The 22,778-nt window shown below is 31.6% G+C and overlaps 1 protein-coding gene and 1 long non-coding RNA gene across 2 annotated transcripts in view; one reads left to right on the top strand and one right to left on the bottom strand.

The window, feature by feature from the left end:
- LOC141539677 (uncharacterized) overlaps positions 1 to 2,072 on the bottom strand; it is a 45,831-nt gene extending 43,759 nt beyond the window's left edge. The window contains exon 1 of the long non-coding RNA XR_012481363.1: positions 2,005 to 2,072. This is a non-coding gene — a long non-coding RNA (uncharacterized LOC141539677). The remainder of the gene's footprint in view (positions 1 to 2,004) is intronic.
- DPYD (dihydropyrimidine dehydrogenase) overlaps positions 1 to 22,778 on the top strand; it is a 956,758-nt gene that overhangs the window by 98,005 nt on the left and 835,975 nt on the right. The window lies entirely within an intron of this gene.

Below are 22,778 nucleotides of genomic sequence, written 5' to 3'. Positions count from 1 at the left end.
AATAATTATATCTTTCCAGAAGACAAGAACATGAATTCAGAATTTTTTTTTGCCTTTTTGGAAATTGAGTTGTTAAAACTAACCAAGATATTAGCTTTCTATTATAGAAAATAGAAATGTGCTACTTTTAATATATTTTTGCTTCTGTGATCTTACATAACAATCCCTTTTCAACATTTAGTAGCACTTGTGTCCTCATATGTTGTTAGCATTTCACTACTAACTAGACCTTTAAAATATTTTCACTGATACATTTTTTAGTATAAATTTTAATTTGCTTGGGGATATTATTCACTGGTAAGTGGTAATTTTCAAAAGTATTATGAGAATTCCATGTGAGACACTTTTTAAATATATCATTCTTCATATGATATTTTGTGAATAACCTTGTGGAGATCATCTAGCTCATCACATTTATTCCCATTTTATAGATAAGGAGACTAAGAGAGGTTGCCCAGGGTTCCACAACTAGTAAGTATCCAAGGCAGGATTTGAACTCATGTTTTCCTGACCCCAAGTACTGTCCTCTATCCACCATACTAACTACTTGCCTCAGCAACAATATTTAACAACAACAACATAAGGCATATTTTGTACAAGACACTGGGCTAATGGTTTAGCAAATCTATATTCATCAAGTAAAATTGGCAAGAAATTCTGAGAGAGATCAGAAGCAGAATGTACCAAATAAATAAAATTATCACAACAACTTCAACCTCTCCTACCTACCCATAGGTAGGGTTAGATTGGGACCTAATAAATTCTCATTGGTTGATAGAATATAAAATTAGCAAAATGAAAAAAAAATACGCCCTTAGTCTGTTTGATCCTTTAGATGGTTTGGGAATATTTTAAACCCTGAAACATGTATAGGCCTTTGGATTTCTTTGGATTGTGTTATATATGAGAATTTTTGTGGAGCTATAGAGACACACATACATATTTGACTCTGTGTGTGTGTGTGTGTGCATATACACATTCATAAAACATGATTAAAGTAAAATATATTTGTGTTTTTGTGTATACATACACAAGCATCCATACATATATACACACACATATATTTACCCAAAGAGATTTCTAAAATATTAATATTGAGCTATTTATTGTGGAAAATAAAAGTTTTTATGCATTAGAATCAGTTAATCTACTGAATGTTAACATAGCCAGTACTCTTTTCTTAATTTGCCAAGGGAGATCTTCTACACTCATTAACATAATAAGCATAGGTATGTTCACAAAGCCTCTCCCAGTCTCTTGATGGATAATAACTTTTCTCCTAAATTCTCAAGTAATACTTTGGTTATTTTCTAGAGACTTATCTAAAGAAATATTACATCCATTTATCCCTCTCTTAGACTGCAGTGTCCTGAAGTTCAAGAACACTGCTTGATCTAAAGTTTGTATCTCTCTAATACCTAATATGGTATTTTCTAAATAGTTCTATGTTATGTATATATATGTATATTATATATATATATATGTGTGTGTGTGTGTGTGTGTGTGTGTGTGTGTGTGTGTGTGTGTGTGTATGGTTATGCTTACTTAAAAGTATATGTCTAATAATTCCTTTCCATTGACATTTCATTTACAAGCATTTTATGTCTTTAAAAAATTAGATTTTGTTGTTCATTTTTTGGTTAAATTAGAAATGGATTATCATTGTTTTTCTAAAACTTTAGGTTGAAGCTATTTTCATCACTGTTTTAAAATTTGTTTTCCCAGTAGTATCAGTAGCATTTGAAAATATGACCAATTAAAACCTTTCTGAACTACCTCTGGTTCCTCTGGATCTTCTTGAATTATGAAAATCTAACCTTTCCTATTATAATACATATTTTTGAAAGAGTTATTACATGGTGAAATGATTAAATTATGCCCTGTAGAATAACCAATATTATAAGTAACTGTTCTGCAGGATTAGAAAGTGAGCATTCCTTAGCCTTCTTCATCTTTGTTAGTATTTATCAATGAATAGGCAAATAGTAGAAGAATTTTGCATACCTGTGTACCAGTGAGACTAAAAGGAATATGTACTCTCTCTCTCCATGGAAGAGCTAGAGAGGTGAATTGTGTTGCTAGGCAACAACATACTACCACAGTTAGTATTATTCTTTTAATTTATTTATTATTCGTTTTGAGAGTCCTGCTTGGAATCATTTGGGTAATAGTTAGGCATGCACACAGAAATCAGAAGAGGCAGAAATAAAATAAAGATCAGAAAGCAAGTGAAAGGGAAGCTAACATTATTTTTAAAGCAAACATGTAAATCTTAAGAGAATAGCAAAAGAAAGACCAAAAATAGAAGAAAATGAAAAGGATTTTACAAGTATGGAAAAACAAAATATCAAAGCTAGTAGTAAAATGGAAAATTAAAGTTAGGTCATTACTATTGAAAGATATTGCATGTAATGTAGACAAATATGCTTATATTTATAAATGACATAAACCCAAGAGAGATACTTAAAATGTTGAATGAAAGAATCAACATTATTAATGATACTAGGCTCTTATATTTTTGGGCTAAATCTAACAAGATGACATTTAATAGAGAAATTTGTTAATGTTTTCATTAGGTTCAAAATATCTACTTTATAAATATAAATGCAGGCACAAGTTCTTCTGGGGGAAAAAAAAGATCAAAAGGTTTTAGTGAACTTAGATGTGAATTCATCATCTTTTTCCCCAATATCCTACCCCATTCCAAAAGTCCCTATTACTGAATACCATCCTCCTTCCCAGGCTCTCACTGGCCTCTTCCTCTGTACCCAGCACACACATTCAGGCTGTTGTCAGGACCAAATGTTTTTGCCTTTGTAACATTTTTCATGGAAGAGGCCCTTATCACTTTATGTTTGGACTACTGCAGTGGTAGTTCCAAGGGATTAATGAAAGTTTTCTATATATGACAACTTATTAAAATCCCCCCATATGTTTGCCTGAAATCTGTTTCCACATAAGTTATAGAAGTGTTCCTAATATTGCCTTCTAGGACCAAGAAAAACAAATCTAATCCCTCTTTAACATTACCCTTGAAACATTTGCAGAAACATCTATCTCTAGGAAATTTTTTATCTTCTCTAGTTAAGCTAAATACATTTGACTATATCAAATATTTTCAAGGAATAATTTTCAACTTCCTCATCACCTTGTATACTCACCCCTAGATATGTTTCAGCTTATCAATATCCTTTCACAGTAAGCCCTCCAGAATTATATATAATACTCCAGACTTGATATGATCAGGGCAAGGTACAACAGACCTGTAAATTCATTTGTTAAATACACTAGTATTGGATTAATAGAACCTCATGTTGCTGGCTTTTTGGGCTGCCACGGTATATTGATGACTCATATTATTCATTTAATTTCCTAAAGCTATTAGATTTAAAAGATTTTGATTCCACCATCTATGTAAGTTATTCTCCCATGAAATTTGACATGATGTAAATTTGATAATCAAGTGTATGTGTATGTGTGTTTATATATATATATATATATATATATATATATATAATATATATATACTCAGGTCATTGATAAAAATATTGACCACTCACATATTTCACCAGACCAAAAAAACCCAATACCAAAAACATGACCCCATAGCAGTTCTCAAGAGGCTTATATATGTGACCTTAGATAAATGATTAAGACTCTGCCTGAGTTTTCTTCATCTTTAAAAATGAAAGTGTTGAAATAGATTATCTATAATATCTCTTCATGACTTAAATCATATGATCTGTGTTGATATTTTCTCATTTCTTGATCATTTTTCAGTTAAGATCAAACAATCACTTCTTGATACAACAGACTATATTATCATTCAGTCTGTATCTTTTCTAGAGATATATAATGAGAAACTGCCTAATGTAATCAATGTGAAGATCCAAAGTATCTACTGGCCTTATCATTCCCTTGGGATAGTGGTTGTCTAATCTCCTTAGCAAAAAGGAAGTGAGAGCAATCTTTCATGATTCTTCTTATTTATTTTGCTAGCTCAAAATGATCATTTTAAAATTTTCTGATAATTTTCAAATATTCACTTTAAAAATATACTACAGGCTTTTCCACAGGATCAATTTCAAACTCCAATCAATAGAGTAATATATTTCCTCCCCCTTTCATTTTCTTGAAAATAAGCATAATATTTAATGGTCTGAAGAGATCATTTACAGTTTTAGAGGGGAAAATAAAACATAGACACAACTTTTCATAGCACTACTAATAATGTGAACATGTAAGTGAGGGATAAAATGTGATGGTAGTTTTAAGGAAAAAGTAAGCACATCTAAGTTGGAGGATCAAGGAAGAAAGATTTCTAAAATGGACCAAAAAAATCAGTGTACCAAACTATTGCACTATTAGAAGTATTCTTTATTTTCAATGGAAAGTTAAATTTATATATGTGTATATATACATGTATATATACATATATATGTTGTGTGTGGACATATATGTATATAATCCATAAATATACACACATATATCCATCCATTCACTATATACATACACACAGTGCACATATACATACAGAGAGAGATGATATTATTGGTAAGGAATTTTGGTATACTTAATTTATAAAAGTGATACATGATATTCTCTCCTACTTTTTAAACATAAATTTTGTCTATTTTGCCTAAAAAAGTTTATAGAAAGAGGAAATATATTTTTGCCTTTTAATTACTAAATCATCATGGGGACATTTTAAAAAATGTTATTTGTATATAAAATCAATTTTTATATTGATTTAATGATTAATAACTTTAACATTTATAAGGAACAACAGATGGTGAAGGCATAATTATAAACAATGAAATATAAAAATAACATCCCTCTGATTATTTTTATAGTCAATTTACACAATCAGCCTTAAAAACAAAAGTACCTCTATAGATAACTTTAGTTTTTCTCAGATTTCTTTAAAAAATAATTCTTACATGGGTATTTTTCTCTTCTTTTATGAGGTTTTAGTTCAATTATGGTATTTTTTGAATATTTTTTCCCATTTATTTGTCTAGGATTGTACATTGTATTTAGAATCAGTATCTGATGGTTAATATCCAATATAAAGAAAGAATTCTAATGAAATAGACTTTTAAAAGTATAAAATATAGTAAAAATTTTAGGATAATTAAAGTTACAGCTCACCTGAATGACAGTGAAGAGGTATATGTTTGATTTTATGTTAGGTATAACATAGTAATAATGAAGCCTAGTTCTCATATGTAGGTCTAAATTTTAAATCATAGCCTAGAATTGAAACTAGGGCTGGGAGGGTCTCTAGGGATCATCTGGTACAAATTTAAGTGACTAAGAAGTTTTAAGTGACTAAGTTTTACTGCTAGTAGGTTCTTGAACTTCCGTAGTTGATTCTCTTTCAAACTATTGAAAAGAAGTACACAGCCAAAAGAGGAGTTGGGCTGAAAGTGAAGAGTAAATATGAAGAAGTAATTAGTTTGAAATCTTAGGTGTTATTTGTCTTTTTGTGAAATGTTACATATGAGATCTTATTTGATTCTTTATGTCAATCCTATTAGGTGTTATCACCATCCTTGTTTCACAGGTGAGATTCCTGAAGCTAAAATGGAATTAAGGAGTCTCTATAGTCAAGCAGTTAATAAATGTCTGAGGCATAATTGGGATTCAAGTCTTTTTGAGTTCAAGTACTAAACATTTGTAAGAGATGGTTAAAAATCTCATATAAAAATAGCTATAAACACAAAAAGTCCTTGGTTCAAAGTGGTAGAGTGGATAATGATACTGGATTTGGCAATAGGAAGAAATGACTGAATCTTGCATCAGACTCTTAGTGAGGGTCTTTTGACCCTGTAGAAGTAAGTAAACCGCTCCCAGCTTCTCTTTCCTCATCTTTTTAATGGGCACAATAACAGCACCCACCTCCCAGGCATATTTACTGTGAGGATCAACTGAGGTAATTTATGTACAATATTTTACAAACCTTAAATCTATTTATATATTCTAGGCATTACTGCATTTTATTGTATTATCATATTTTACCCTCAAATAAACAAATATCTCTCTATCCAGTATGATTCAAATTAATTTCCTTAGTCCCCTCCAGCAGTTTGAAAACAAAAACTTTGATTTCTATTGTTTTGTTACTTCTTTCCACTGAATACCTTTATTGTTTACCCTTTTTTGTTTTCAATGATTATCACATAGGAATTTCAAGACCAGTCAGTCATAGGCAATTATGTGCCCTTTTATTGCTAGTTGACTGTTTTTAGTGCTCAAGACATGAAATCTGGGAGATTATAATCTGTGGATAATAGTTGCATATGATATTTTGTTTGTAATAAAATATTTGGATTAATTTATTAGGAACAACTTAAATGCATTTAATAAATTATTATCTGTTGTCTTGATCTTCAAAGAAAGTGGTATGACATTTTAGTAATAAATTGAAATCTCTTAGAATTCTTCCTTTTTTTCTTGCTGCAATTTAAAGTTGTGCATATTTGCTCAATTCTCAGTGGCCACAGAATTCTGAAAGTCATCAGTCCTATGATATTTGAAGGCTCCAGTTCTTTTCCTCTCATCCTGTCCTTAGTAGAATAAAAACAAATTATTTTCTTTTCTAGACATCTTCCTTTATTTAACTGTTCATCATAAAGAAAAACAATTTTTATTTTTTCCTCTTGAACTCTGAATGTTCAATTATACTACAGTCCAAGGTCTCCAAGCCAAATGTAGTCTTCCAATGCAATGTTGACTCTCACCTAGAAGACCAGAAGATCATGGGTTTTGAGCTTAAAGGAAGATTAGAGTTGATTAGATCCAATTTGCTCATTTTACAAGTGACTTGGAAACAGGAGTACCTGAATCCAAATCCTGCCTCAGAGACTGTTGTTTGTTTATCTCTCTCAGGGCATTATTGTGATAGTCAAAAGTAATAGCCCACTCCTTCTTCCTCTTATTACTACCATCACTACTATTACTGCTATTCCTACTCCTATCATCATCTCTATCCCTCCTTTTCCTCCTTCTACTTCTCCTTCTCCTCCTCCTCTTAAGGCCACTTTCATTATCACTTCTCTTCCTCCACTTCCTCTCCTCCCACCACTATCACCATTAATTCCACCACCACTACTATTATTCTGTTGCTGTTGCTGCTACTGCTACTACTATCACCATTACTGCTAACTACTAAAATTTAAATATTCTAAATTTTAAATATTTTAAATTTGTTAATATTTTAAATATGAAGAAACTGAAACAGAGAGAAGAAATATTAGTTGTAAGTAGCAGAATAGAGATTCAAATCCAGATCTTCAGATTTTGAATTGAGAATTCTTTACCCTATATGTCCATATATTATTCATTCATTCAACATATTATCTTTACTTCTTATAAGCCCATTTTTCTTAGCTGTTTTGTTTAAAATTAATACATTTTTCCCAAATTTACATTAGTCTTAAAAGAAAAGATAGAGTATATTTTTATTGTACCTAATTGTGTTTTATATATTTATAAGTACTCATGCTAGTATCTATAAGAGGTATATGCTTATATGATATATATTATGCAGGTTACTTTCCCATATATAGTATAAGCTACTTGAAGGTTCATTTCTCTTTGTTTTGTTTTGTATCCCAATAACTCTACATACTCTACATAGTAAGTGCTTAAGAAATGTTTGTTGATTGATCCATTGAATAGACACTCTCTCTTTTTTTTTCTTTTCCTCTCTCCTATACCTGAGATGGAAGGTAAATTGATATAGGTTAGACAAGAACACATAACTCCTCATGAAGAACATTGAGGTTATGCTTTGGTTAAGCAGGAACCATAGTTCAATTTCTCCCTTAAATGCTGCATACATATTTTGATGCATAGGAACAATACTAAAGAGAGGCATATATTTTTGCCATTGTGAAGTAAGGAGCCATGAAGTAGGGAATTGGAATGAGGTAAACTATTAACTCTCTCTTGAAGCTACATGTCTAGGGAGCTGAAGTACTATCACGGGATCAACTAGCAAAGTGGAAATGTCAATGGGAAAGTTTTAGAGGGAGCTTTTTGTTGATTGTTTTTTAGACTGTTATATCTTCACTTTTTTTTGAATCTTTTCAAAAGAAGTAAATGAATAATATAATATTAGTTGGTATTTCATGTCACATTTAAAGTTTAGAAAGCTTTTATATATACATATATCTATATATTTATGTTGAAAAAATATGAACAAATAGTTTTTAAGGAAAGATTTCCAAACATAATATCTATATGAAAGTTTTCCAAATCATTAATGATAGGAGAAATGTAAATGAAAATAACACGTTTTTACCTCTTATCTTGTAAATTGACAAAGATGGCAAATATGGCCATAGTCATTGTTAAGATGGTGTGGGGAAAATTTGTCCATTCTTGGTGGAGCTATGAATCAGTACAAATTTCAAAAGTAATTTGTAATTATGCATATAAAGTGACTAGTATCCTCATATACTTTGATCCAGAGATTCCTTTATTAAGCTCATACTCCAAGGAAGTCATTGCTAAGAAGAAAGCTCCTGTAGAAGTAAAAATATTTATAAATGAAAGTTTAAGCATTTTTTTATTGTAGAAGAGAATTAGAAACTAAGTAGAATAAACGTGGGGTGCATGAATTTTAATGAAATATGACTATGCTATAAGAAATTATAAATAAAATAAAGAGAAACATATAAATTTTTCATGATCTAATAAGGAATAAAGTAGTCACGAAAACAACTTGCATGATTATTATAATAAAGTAAATGGAGAGAAAAAACACAAAACAATCAAAATAGAATGTTGCAAAATAACAATGAACAAATATGGTTCCAAGGAATGGAAAATAAAAGAAATACTTAACCTATGTCTTTGCATATGATAGAAGTACATTGTTGTGTTATAATACATGGTTCGACTTACAGTAATTTTTGTTCTTTAGTTTTTTTCTTTAAAATATTCTGGCAATATACAAATCAAAAATATGGCTGTAAAATTTATTTTAAAATTATGTTTTGAAACCATTTAATCTAGATGATCTCATTCTGTATTTCTAGTAACATGACAAAAGGAGGGAGCTTGATTTTTATAGTGGATGTAAATCTTAATCTTGAATTATAATTTCCAGATAGTTCTTCCATTTGGGGACTTGATATAATTCCATGAGCTATGCAGTGTACATTGCTGACAAAACACAATTCCCCAGTAAGCTTAAGGGAATTGTAATTTAGTCAAGCAGGAGGTAAATGAAAGGAGTATTAGTATTGACATTTAGTAAGGAATCCTTGTGTAGCATATATTCAAGTATTGATTATAGGAAGCATTAGGCTGCTCAAACTCCACAAATCTACTACATCAGTATCTATTAACAAAACCAAAGAAAAATCTGTTAGAAATGTTGTCTACAGGGATTGTAAAATACCTATAATAATGGCTACTGCATAGTTTATCCTTAGAAGGTCAAATGGAGAATTAGACTGGGGAATTGATGGAACAAACTTTCTGTAATGTTCTAACTGACAGTGTCATAGTTTAATTTAATTATGGCTGTTCTTCTGTTGCACTAATGATAAGAGTTATTTCAACGATTATATTCAACAAATTACTAAGGGTAAATGTTAGAAATTTCTCATTAATATATTTCTTGAATAAATACTAAACACCAAGCACAGTTATAAAGCACCAGTTTTTCATGTTGTATATTCTCTTCACTTATGCATAATGTAAAAGCTTTGAGGGGAGGAAGTATTTTTATTTTATTTTGTCATGCCCAGTACATTGTGTGGTACCTGGCATGTAGTAATCACTCAATAATTGTTTGGTGGTTTGGATCAAGTCATATGGAGCTATTCAGAATGCCCAGTAACCGGGCTAATAAAATATTCTCATTCCCATTTTGAGGTTAGGGTTTTAATCTGTTCCACTTATGTGATATTTATAATGGCAAGAGAAACAGACAACTCCCCCAAAAATGTATCAAAAGAAAGCTGGGTAAATATTAGCATTGTTAATTGCTTTGGGGGGCATAGGAAAAGTGTTTAAGATAGAATTTAATGCCTTTTTATTTGAGGAGGTCTAATCTATCCAACCATGGAAAGAGAGTGAGCTGATAATTTAGGATTTGGGGATGAAAAAAAGAAAGAAAAAGAAACATCCATTTTCTACTTTTGTGTTTTCTTGAATGAAGGCCAAATTTCATTATTCAAAACTTTGGGAAAGCCAAAAAAGTGGTTTTCCACTGATTATATGTAAAATCTTTTATACAAATTGGGTAATCATAGCCAAAAAGAGTTACCTGTCTGTGCAGTCTTCTGTACTTCATATGCCATTAATGTATCAGACTAAAAAAAAAAAATTAAATCACTTAGATTAATGCTCAAAAACTCCCTCTCCTGTATGTCTGTTGTATAGTATCTGAGCTCTTAAGAAAGTGACATATAATCAACCTCTTTTAAAAAACTCATTATCACACTCAAGTGTTTGGCTTCTAAGGATGGCGTGCTAATGAATGCTGAGTGTATGCTTTCCATATTGATCTACTTATTACTGATATTTAAAATTTTAGTACTGATAATCACTTATTATTCTGGGAAATCTGAATTATTTAATCAGGAGAAAACTTTTGAAATAACTGTCTGGTGTTTTATAAACCAGAAACAAAATTATAATAGGAGTTTAAACTGTAATATATTGCTGCAAGGATAATTATTAAGGGAAAACACAGCTGACATTTCCTGATTTATGCACACAATCAGAGATGGAGTCCAAGGACTGTGACATAATTATCTTCATGCTAACAATTTTTGTAAATCTCTTGACAGAATTTTAGCTAATTTTAAAATGCCTTCTGAAGATTAGCACTTAAAATTGTTGGGGAAAATAGCACAATTTATTAGCAAGGGTATAATTGTAAACCTTCCAAATACTCATTGTGAATATCATTTAGACAGTCACTCCTGCTTTACCAGCTGGTATATAAGACACCAGTTTATGGAGTCTTGAAACAACAGAGAGTGGAATCTAATTAAAGAGGATTACATGCCAAAGAAAAATTATTAAAAACAAGACTAATAGACAATTGTTATGAATTTAGAAGCTTCTGCCAACTTCTCTTTTTGATACAAATTTACGTAAGGAACTGTCAAGTAAAAGCCTTTATTCATCTAAAGCTAAAAGGATATGAGAAGATTTTTTTTTTCTTTCATGGTTTAAAACTGATAAGTTTTCTATATTTAAATTATAACACCAAAAAACTAAATGGTTGTATTGATCTTCTTTCACATATTTTAAAGGTTTGTCTACTACTACAGAAAAAAAAAGATTTACAGTATTTTTTGCTTTATTTTATTTAGCTACGCAAAAGAAATCCCAATATTTTCCCCCTCTAAGAACCAAAATTAGATCATAAAATTAGGTGGTCTTTACTGAGTCCTTCAGTTTATTCATACTTTTTTTCTTATTTGCTTAAAATTTTTGGATTATGAAACAATATGCCAATAGATTATATATATATATATATATATATATATATATATATATATATATATATATATATATATGTATGTATGTATGTATGTATGTATATATACAGAATTGTTTTCCTAATTTCTAATGACCCATTTTGTTATATTTGAAAGGAATCCCCCCAAAGAATAGTACAGTCAATTTAAAATAATACATAACTAAATTTTTACTGAGAAAAAATAGACAAGCAGTTATTTGTTTTTTTTTTTACTAAAGAGAATATTTATTTTCAGCTTTTCCCATAGTATAACATTGCATTGTGCCTAAAACTTGTATGATTTTTTGACTAGCTTTATATTGCATCATGCACTCAAACTGAACATACATGTCTTTATAGATTTTAAGCACATTATATATAAATACAAGAAATCTATTATTAAAGATCATAAAAAAGAGCTTTAGGGTATATTTATAAGGAGAAGAAAATGCATTGATTGACTTGTTGGATGTCAGTTAATGAGGATTTTTTAAAGCTAAACTCATTATCTTTCTCTAAAAGTAGCTTCTTTCTCTGGCTTCTTTATTTCTATTTGTGACTCAAACATTCTTAGAGGGCCCCAGGCCTAAAACTATAGAGTGACCTAACTTTTACCCATAATAATCCAGTGTTACCCAATTTAGCCCACTGCTTTTTTAACTATACAAATTCCTCTCCTGTCCTTTTAAGGTCAATGTTAGACCCTCAGGGCAGCTTTAATCTAATATCAGTATAAGGAAACTACTTCAATCTTGGTTCATGGGTACATTTGGGAAAATTTTTCCCCCAACACAAATTCACCCAGATCTACTACATATATCTTGGGTATTGTGTTTGGTCAAGAAAGTCATCCTTTAAAATGTTAAGCATTATGCTTTGGGGGTGGCATTCAGTCAATAAGAGCTAGAATTTCCTAATTTTTTAAAATTTTAGGATAGAATCGTGAGTTGTATGAACAGGGATGATTTATAATTAACATAACAAATTTCATTATACTATTCCCCCCCTCCATATCTAAACCTCTTCTGAATTTCCTTATTTCTGCTGAGCACATGTTAACCTTTTACTTGCTCAGATATTCAGCCTTCTCCTACCATTTTTACTTTCACTCTCCCCACATATATAAACAGTTGCCAGATCTTTTGTATTCTATCTCCCCATTTGTGATAGGAGGTTCATTTTTCTACTTATAAAGTCACTATACTAATTCAGGAAGGTCTTTCTAGCCTCTATTCTAGGCTATTGTGATAATCTCCTAATTCGTGTCTTTCCCATCTTCAAACATCTCCCCACTTCTAACTCTCTTCACTACAGGTACCACTGATTTTTTTTTTTAAATAGAGGTATGATGTTCTTTATCCACTCCCAGTTATTCACAGACACTAATTACTAATGATTCTAATAGATCAAATGGATTTTATTTTATTTTTTTTTTTTTGCATTTAAAAACCTTTAAAACTTGGCTCCAGTTAAGCTTTCCAAAATAAGTATTCATGACTCCTCTCTATATTCTATAGTAAAGTAGTATTGGAATGTTTACTTTTCTCATACTCATATTCATAACAAAGTCAATTAATCATGGTAACATGAATAGGGAATGAAAGGTAGGATATCATCCGTTAAGCAGAGTAATGTAAAGAAATAAGAATGAATTTATGTTGAAAACTTTTTGTTGAGTTGGAATCAGAGACAGTAAATTTTATTTTTTATATACCATTAATTCTTATACTCAGAATAACTCCTATTCAAGTTGTTTTTAACTGTAAGGACCTTTTGTTTTATTGTTGTATATTTTAAAATGACAATCTAAAAATATTTAACTATCACTCAAATTAAATAATTAATATTTAATTTCATTGTACTTGGTGGCAAAAATATTTTTGTATTGTTCATAAAAAAATAAAACATTTTAATTTGAGATTATATATGATGCTTCAAAATGTCTATTTTGTGGATGTTTTTTAAATGTACATAATACTCTTATAATGAACATAACTGTCATCTATTTTATCTATCTTTTTAGGGAATAGGTACTCATTTTTTATTGATGGAGCATATAAATTTTTTTAATAAAAGCTTTTTATTTACAAAACATAAGCATGGATAATTTTTCAACATTGACCCTTGCAAAGCTTTCTGTTCCAAATTATCCCCTTCCCTCACACCTTCCCTTAGATGGTAGGTAGTCCAATAAATGTTAAATATGGAACATATATTTGGAAAAAGTTTGGAAACCACTGTCTTTAACTATTATTATATTTTTTTAAAAAGTGAGATTATGAGAATTATTAATTGTTGTTGAGTCATTTCAGTCATCTCCAACTTTTTTGTGATCACATTTGGAATTTTCTTGGCAAAGATACTTGAATGCTTTGCCATTTCCTTCTTTAGTTCATTTTATAGATGAGCAACTGAGGCACATGGAATTTCCTAGGGTCACATGGCTAGTAAGTGTCTCATTCTGGATTTGAATTTGGATAGTTGAGTCTTCCTGGATTTAAATCCAGTACTCTATTGCATCACCTAGTTGATTATTATTTTTGTAATAAAAATATAACCCTAGATATTATAATAAAGCTAGTAATGTTATCTCTTAACCAGAGCTCTAGAGTCTGATGAATCTGGATGATTATGCTTTGAAGGAGATTTGGATATGAGATGAGAGAGTAGAATGTGGCTGATGCTGTTGGATTTTGACTCAGAGAGTTCAAATCTGGTCTCAGACACTTAACACTTCCTAGCTGTGTGATCCTGGGCAAGTAACTTAACCCCAATTGCCTCAGCAAATTAAAAAAAAAGTGTGTATATAGATATAGAGGTGTGTGTGTGTGTGTGTGTGTGTGTGTGTGTGTATGTGTGTGTGTGTATTTCATAAAGACACATAAATGAAGACTAGTAAAATACTTTCATAAAATAATAGATGATTTAAAAATAGATGCTTTTTTGTTGAATAGAAAGCATGTGAATTCAACTTTTCAAATCTGCAATCAACAAGTAAAGTTCTCCAAAAGGAGCTCTCCTTCATTTGATTTCTTTCCCCAGGATCTCCTTTGAAAACTGCTCTTAATGTTCATTTCAGTATTATCAATCTATCATTTTTCTGTCTATCTTTCATCTATCTATAGTATATATGGGACAGGTAGAGATGTAAAGGATGTGTGATTGAACTCTGAATCTTTATCTCTTCACAGATGGCTCCTTAGCAAGTTTCTCTATTGGCTATGCAGACCTCTGTTTTTTTCTAAAGCAATAGATAAAGTAGTGAGTGGTGTAAAATAATTTGCAATAAAATAATACATGTTTATATTCCTCTTCATTTCTAAGTAGCAAAGATGAATTGCTTTTGAATTGGCCTGTAGCAATGCTTATTATAATATAGTAAGAGGTTGTTTGGTGAACATGTTAATCTTTCTGTGGTGATATATAAATCATGAAAATAGATGAAGTACTCTATATGGGATATTCAGGGAAGACCTGCTCCCTGGTAAGAGGGCTGCTTATCTACCTTTGGTGTCCATCTGTCACCAAACTCTCATCTGTGGCTCCAAGAAGCGGTAGCACGTGCAGCAGGCACACTGGTAAAATTGGTCTTGGCAGGCTGGTTATATCAGTTTGTGGACAAATGATTGGTCTCATATCTATCAGTGAGTTAGGGGGATGTCTACCCCAATCATGTGATGACTTCCTTTGGTAGAATGGGCAGATGACTACAATCTGTTCCAATGGCTATGAAGGCAAATGAAGCAGATGTTATAGAGAGTATTGTAGATTGGTCGGACACTGAAGATGTCAATGGCATTCACTGCAACCTGGGATATAGTAAGTTTTCTTGATTTTTGTTTTGCCATTGGATTTTGATGACTCCTAAAGAGAGAGTGAGAGTTGAAAACTTTGTTCAACTCTCTTTCATTTAAATACAATTCACACTGAACTCAAGATACTATCTCATGATATCATTAGTCCTCATTAAAAGTGAAGGATGTAAATAGTCCCATTGAGGAAAAAGAAATAGAACAAGCTATTAATCAACTCCCTAAGAAAAATGTTCAGGGCCAAGTGGATTTACATGTTAATTTTACCAAACACTTAAAGAAGAATGAACTCCAGTACTATGCAAACTATTTGAAAATATAGGGAATGAAGGACTTCTACCAAATTCCTTTTATGACACAGACATGGTACTGATATCTAAAGCAGGTAGGGTAAAACAGAGAGGGAAAATTATAGACAATTTTCCCAATGAATAATGAAGCAAAAATCTTGAATAAAATATTAGCAAAGAGATTACAGAAAGTCATCCCCAGGAAATACACCTTGACCAAGTAGGAGTTATATCAGGAATGCAGGGTCGGCTCAATATTAAGAAAACTAGTAGCGTAATGACTATATCAATAACAGAACTAACAAAAACCATATTATTATCTCAACAGATGCAGAAAAAGCATTTCACAAAATCCAACACCCATTCCTATTAAAAACACCAGATTTTATAGGAATAAATGGAGTTTTCCTAAAAATGATCTGTAATTCAACCAATAAGATTGAAATGGGTTCATGATCTAGAAATAGAGTGATATTATAAACAAATTAGAAGAACAAAGGGTGGTTTACCTCTCACTTCTATGGAGAAGGAAGGAATATATAACCAAGGAAGAACTGGAGATCATTATTGATAACAAAATAGAAAATTTAGATTATGTTACGTTAAAAAGTTTTTGTACAAACAAAACAAGTGCAGACAAGATTAGAAGGGAAGCAATAAACTTGGAAAACATTTTTACAAAGAAGAGTTATAATAAAGGCCTCATTTCTAAAATATATAGAGAATTGACTCAAATTTATAAGAATTCAAGCCATTCTCCAATTGATAAATGGTCCAAGGACATGGACAATTTTCAGATGAAGAAATTGAGATCATTTTTAGTCATATAAAAGATGCTCTAATCACTATTGATCAGAGAGATGCAAAATTTAAGACAACTCTGAAATACCACTATACACCTCTCAGATCTGCTAAGATGACAGGAAAAGAAACTGATTAATGGAGGGGATATAGGAAAACTGGGACACTAATACATTGTTGGTGAAATTGTGAATGCATCCAACCATTCTGGATAGCAACTTGGAATTATGCCCAAAGAATTATCAAACTGTTCATAGTTTATGATCTAGCAGTGCTTTTTTGGGGCTTATATCACAAAAAGAGCTTAAAAAAGGAAAAGGGACCCACATCTGCAAAAATGTTTGTGGCAGCCCTTTTAGCAGTGGCAAGAAACTGAAAACTGACTGGATGCCCATCAGTTGGAGAATGGCTAAATAAGTTATATGAATATTATGGGATATTATTCTTCTATAAGAAATGATCAGAGGATGATTTCAGAGAATCCTGGAGAGAATTACATGAACTGATACTAAGTGAAATTAGCAGAACCAGGAGGTCATTGTACACGGCAACAAGAAGATTACTTGATGATCAATTCTGATGCGTGGGTCTCTCTTCAACAATAAGATGATTCAGACCAGTTCCAATGATCTTGTGATGAAAAGAGCCAGAGAGAGGACTGTGGGAACTGAGTGTGATTCACAACATAGCATTTTCACTCTTTTTGTTGGTTTGCTTGTGTTTTATTTTTTCTCATTTTTTCTATTTGATTTGTGTTGTGCATTAAGATAATTCTATAAATATGTATGCCTTCCTGCCCTCGACCTTCTTATTTTGACCCCCATCCTGTCAGGATTAAGTAATGATTCTTTCCTGGAATTATGGCTTGTCCACTCACCCAGTATTTTCCCCCTATTGCCTTTGTTTCTCTGGTTGCTGGAGCCATATAAAAGTCTCTGGAATTAGTTGTTCACTGCTGAATGTTTTGAGCCAAAAGTTCCATGCAGCGGGCTGGGCGGGGGGAGAGGTGTCAAACATCTTTTGTACAAGAATCCTTTTTGACCAACTAGCCCAAATTTTCCACTATTAAAATATTAAAAACTAATCTCTGTCTTGCCTTAGTTTCTACAGCATTACAATAATTTAAATAAAATTGAGTGAATAATACTGTTCAACTATAAAAAGAAATAGTTAATTTTTTTTCTAGTATCTTTGGTAACTTTTAGCACTGTTTTAACTTGGCCTCACATCCAACTTAATCTGACTTCAGCAGGGCAACAATAGAAATGTTTGTATATCTAACTATAGGTCTAAAACTCATTTGCAATTTATGAAGAAAAACATAAGGAAAAATCCAAGAGTTGACTTTCCTTGTAAAGGATAATCTCCCTCCCTCCCTCTTTCACTCACTCTCTACTCCTTCTCTCCTTCCTTTTGTCCTTTCTCTCTCCATCTTCCTTCACTTTTTTTCTCTCCATCTGCCTCCCTTCTCTGTCTATCTGTGAATGTGTCTCTCTCACACACGCATGCAGACTTTCTTTGCAATAGGATGAATCGTTTTTTTTTTTTTTTTTTTTTTTTTTAAACTCCTGGTACTAACCTATTCTACTATTAAATAGGGATTAGCCAATTTAGTCTTTCTGCTTACTATTCATGGAAACATTGAAAACAACAACAATGAAAACCTTCCTAAGAACTATAATTGCAACAAAATAGAGAGGCTTTATCTTGGTAGTGAGCACAGTTTCCATTCCTCTCGAATATAAGTGAATTAACACTAACTAGGGATATCCTGCTTAAGTTTAGGTAAATGACTTCTGAAGTCCCTCTAACTCTTTGATTCTTTAGTTGCAATATAGTCCAAAAGAAGAAAATGACTATTCTTCTCATCTAAGCCAGTGTTTATTGTACAAAATCAATTAGAGATTGTTGTAATTTATGTCACTGACACTTGTCAATAAGAATTTGTAAAAATTTAAACAAATATCAATAAAAATGTTTTGCTTTTTTTTTTTTTGTTTTTTGCTTTTTAGAAAAAGCTTCAATGTGTACCAAATAACTGTTCTTCTTGATTCATTTTTGTATTGAAAAGAGCAAGAATGAGGAACCTGAACCTATAGTTGTGGTTATGTTGTTATTAATTTGCTTTTTGATTTTATACAAGTTAGTTATTTTCTTGAGTCCTCAATTTCTTCATTTGTAAACTGAGAGGTCTCTAAGATTTCTTAATTTCTAGACCATCACAATTCTACTCTGTGAATACAATTCTAAAATACTGAATACTTAGAAGATTCATGCAAAAAGATAAACTAAAAATAGGACAGAGAATAATAATTATGCAAATATGATAAGATCTTGAAGAAATGGAAAGGCTAAAATAAAGATAGGAAAGAGTTAATTGACAAGTTACTTCCTCTAAATAGATACTTTTTATTTTTGAGTTATTTATCCTTATCTTTTGAGACAAAAGATGAATTTTGAGCCTGTGAGGCATTTTATTTCTAAAGTTGACATAGAAATGATTTTCAAATATTATCTGTCCATTTTGCTGACACAATTCTTAGATAGTAGGATTGTTTGGTGACAAATTTGGGTCAAAGTAGCGATATTGAACCATATGTTCTCTCTCTCTCTCTCTCTCTCTCTCTCTCTCTCTCTCTCTCTCTCTCTCTCTCTCTTTCTCTCTCTCAAGGGTTAACTATTGCCATGTAAATAATTTTAACTAGCTCATGATTTTGTTGTTGTTGTTGTTAAATGTACAACCAAGTTACTATCTGTTATATACTCTTCTTATGAATGTTATACCTTTATCAAAACTTTATCAAAGCCATTTGCTTTCCAAAAAGACATGTATGTATATATTGCTGTGTGATTCTCTGGAAGTAGTGTAGACAAAGATTCATTGTGGCCTAGCCATCATTAATGAAATGACATTAGTTGAATATGATTATGGCTTAATGCTCCCTGAAAGGATTTGACTAGTTAAGACATACAAAAGAGTAATGCAAGTATATATTGAAATGTGATTCTCTTGATTAGAATTTGAACCATCCTACTGATATTAGATACTCATTCTGACTTTAATACAGCTTTAGTTACTTGAGCCATTTATTAACATCTGAATTCAGATTTTATACAAGTAGTTGTATCTGTGTGTATGTGTTGGAGTCCAGCTCCCACAGTGAAATGAAGGATATGACAAATACCAGGGCCAGTCAGAGAACTCCTGTTTATGGATTCTTCAAAGTTTATTGTTCAGAGAGACAAATATATATACCTCAAATGCTCATAGGTTTGACATAAAGTACACTTTTTAAAAATTCCTATAGCCTAATAAAATCTAGGATGATGTAAATGATTAAACCCTTTAAGCCCCAGACCTTGGTTACTTAGACAGAGATGTAAATAGTTGAGATACACATCAGAGTAAAGTTTATTATACCATTGTCTCAGGTATCTTTCTCCCAAATACCTTTAGTCTCCTTGTGGACATTCTTTTCTGTTCTAAGTTCAAAGGTTTAGCTTTTAAATCCAAAGAGTAGTGTTTGCATATTGCTTCAGTCACTAGATTATTAATTTATTATATTGACAAGCAGTCTGTGCTGTTTCAAAAAGGGAGTTTTGATGAGCTAAGTTACTGTAAGACTCAAAACCTGGAATGGAGTCTTACCTCCTGGTCCTCTACTTGAGTATATATGGGGGAGTCATGAAATACAATAATACAATTATACATTGAAATATGATTTTCTTGATTAGAATTTGACCTACTCTACTGATATTTATTAACATCTGACTTTAGATTTTATACAAGTGCATATATTTGTGTATATAAGTGTATGTATACACATATGCTATGATTTTATATTATATACATATGTACTGTGTATTTACCTATATCTAATCAACAGATATCCATCTATATAACAATATGAATACATTTATGTATAACTATTAGTCTATCAATGGATCGATTGCTAGATCTCTCTTTTAGAATGCATACATGAGAGTAAAGATTTTGTTTTACTTTTCTTTTTTTATCTCCCTCTTAACACAGTACTGGGGATATAACAAGTGATTAAAAAAATGCTTTTTCATTCATTCATGATAGACAGTTATTGTTGTCTTCACTCCCCCTTTTAATCATGAGGAAACTGAGTCTCAAATAGATTAAGTGATTGATTCCACTACTAGGAAGTTGCACTATCAAGACATAAACTCAGGTCTTCTGCTTTTATAGCCACTATGACATACCATTTAGTATGCAAGAAAGAGTTAGATTCAAAGATACCTTAGGCACTGTTCTTAGAGCTATGGAAGAAAACCCATTTGTCTATGATTGACTCATGGCCTGCCAGCTTTGTGCTAATGGTCCCCTCAGGCTGTTATGGTATACCCTTTGTCAAAGGAACCTCTGTGAATTCTGCTTCCAGTGGAAGAATTAAGCTTTAGCTTTGTCTCTAAAGGGTGCTTGATGGAGGGTTGGAAAGGTATAATGATACAGAAAGGGTGGAAGACTGGAGCATTCTTCCCTGGCAGAGATTATCACCATCACAGGACCATAAAGAGGCAAGTTGCCCAGTATCTGTTTCTTTATCTCAGGTACCCTATATTTTGACTATAAAATGTTATAAGAGGAATAGGAAAATAGAGACAGCAACCAGAACTTTATTATTTAATTTTATTTTTTAAACTAGTGTTTTATTTTTTATTGCAGAGTTTTATTTACAAAGTATATGCATGGGTAATTTTCCCAACAATGACTCTTGTATAATCTTTTGTTCCAAATTTTCCCCTCCTTCCTCCTACCCACTCCCCTGGCTGGCAGGTAGTCCAATACATGTTAAATATGTTGAAATACATGTTAGAGCCAATATATGTATACATATTTATACAATTATCTTGTGCAAGAAAAATCAGATCAAGAAGGAAGAAAAAGAAAAACTGAGAAAGAAAACACAATGCAAGCAAATAACAACAGAGAGAGTGAGAATGCTATGTTGTATTCCACACTCTGTTCCCATGGTTCTCTCTCTGGGTGTAGATAGTTCTTTCTTCACTGCACAGGCAGAATTAGTTTGAATCATCTCAATATTGAGAGTCATTTCCATAAGAATTGATTGTTGTATAGTCTTGTTGTTGCCATGTATAATGATCTCCTGGTTCTGCTCATTTCACTTAGCATCAGTTCATGTAGGTATCGTCAAGCCTCTCTAAAATCATCCTGCTGGTCATTTCTTACAGAACAATAGTATTCCATAGCATTCATATACCATAATTTATTCAGCCATTCTTTAATTGATGGGCATCCATTCAGTTTCCAGTTTCTTGCCACTACAAAGAGGGCTGCCACAAGCCCTTTTTACATATACAAGTCACTTTCCCTCCTTTAGGATCTCTTGGGGATATAATCCCACCTGGATCAAAGAGCATGCACAGTTTGATAACTTTTTGAACATAATTCCAAATTGCTCTACAGAATGATTGTATCCATTCACAGTTCCACCAGCAATGTATCAGTGTCCCAGTTTTTCCACATACCCTCAAACATTCATCATTATTTTTTCCTGTCATCTTAGCCAATCTGACAGATGTGTAGTGGTGTCTCAGAGTTGTCTTAATTTGCATTTCTCTGATCAATAGTGATTTGGAGCACTTTTTCATGTGACTAGAAATAGCTTCAATTTCTTCATCTGAAAATTGTCTGTTTATATCCTTTGACCATTTATCAATTGGAGAGTTGCTTGAACTATTATAAATTTGAGTAAATTCTCTATATATTTTAGAAATGAGTCTTTTATCAGATCCTTTGGATGTAAAAATGTTTTCCCAGTTTATTGCTTCCCTTCTAATCTTGTCTGCATTACTTTTGTTTGTATAAAAACTTTTTAACTTTATATTATCAAAATTATCTATTTTATGATCAATAATGATCTCTAGTTCTTCTATGGTCACAAATTACTTCTTCCTCTATAAATCTGAGAAGTAATCTATCCTATGTTATTCTAATTTGTTTATAATATCATTCTTGATGTCTAGATCATGAACCCATTTCGACCTTATCTTGATATATGGTGTTAGGTGTGGGTCTATGCCTGCTTTCTGCCATACTAGTTTCCAATTTTCCCAGCAGTTTTTGTCAAATAGTTAATTCTTATCCCAAAAGGTGGGGCTTTTGAGTTTGTCAAATACTAAATTGTTATAGTCATTGGATATTTTTTTCTGCGAACCTAATGTATTCCACTGATCATCTTCACTATTTCTTAGCCAGTACCAAATGGTTTTGATGAACACTGTTTTGTAATATAGTTTTAGATCTGGTACAGCTAGGCCACCTTCATTTGCTTTTCACTTCATTAATTCCTTTGAAATTCTTGATCTTTTGTTCTTCCATATGAATTTTGTTAT

Source organism: Sminthopsis crassicaudata, chromosome 4 (assembly GCF_048593235.1).
Source record: "Sminthopsis crassicaudata isolate SCR6 chromosome 4, ASM4859323v1, whole genome shotgun sequence".
NCBI lineage: Eukaryota > Metazoa > Chordata > Mammalia > Dasyuromorphia > Dasyuridae > Sminthopsis > Sminthopsis crassicaudata.
The sequence above is the reverse complement of the archived record's forward strand: the minus strand, read 5'-3'. Positions and strand labels throughout refer to the sequence as shown.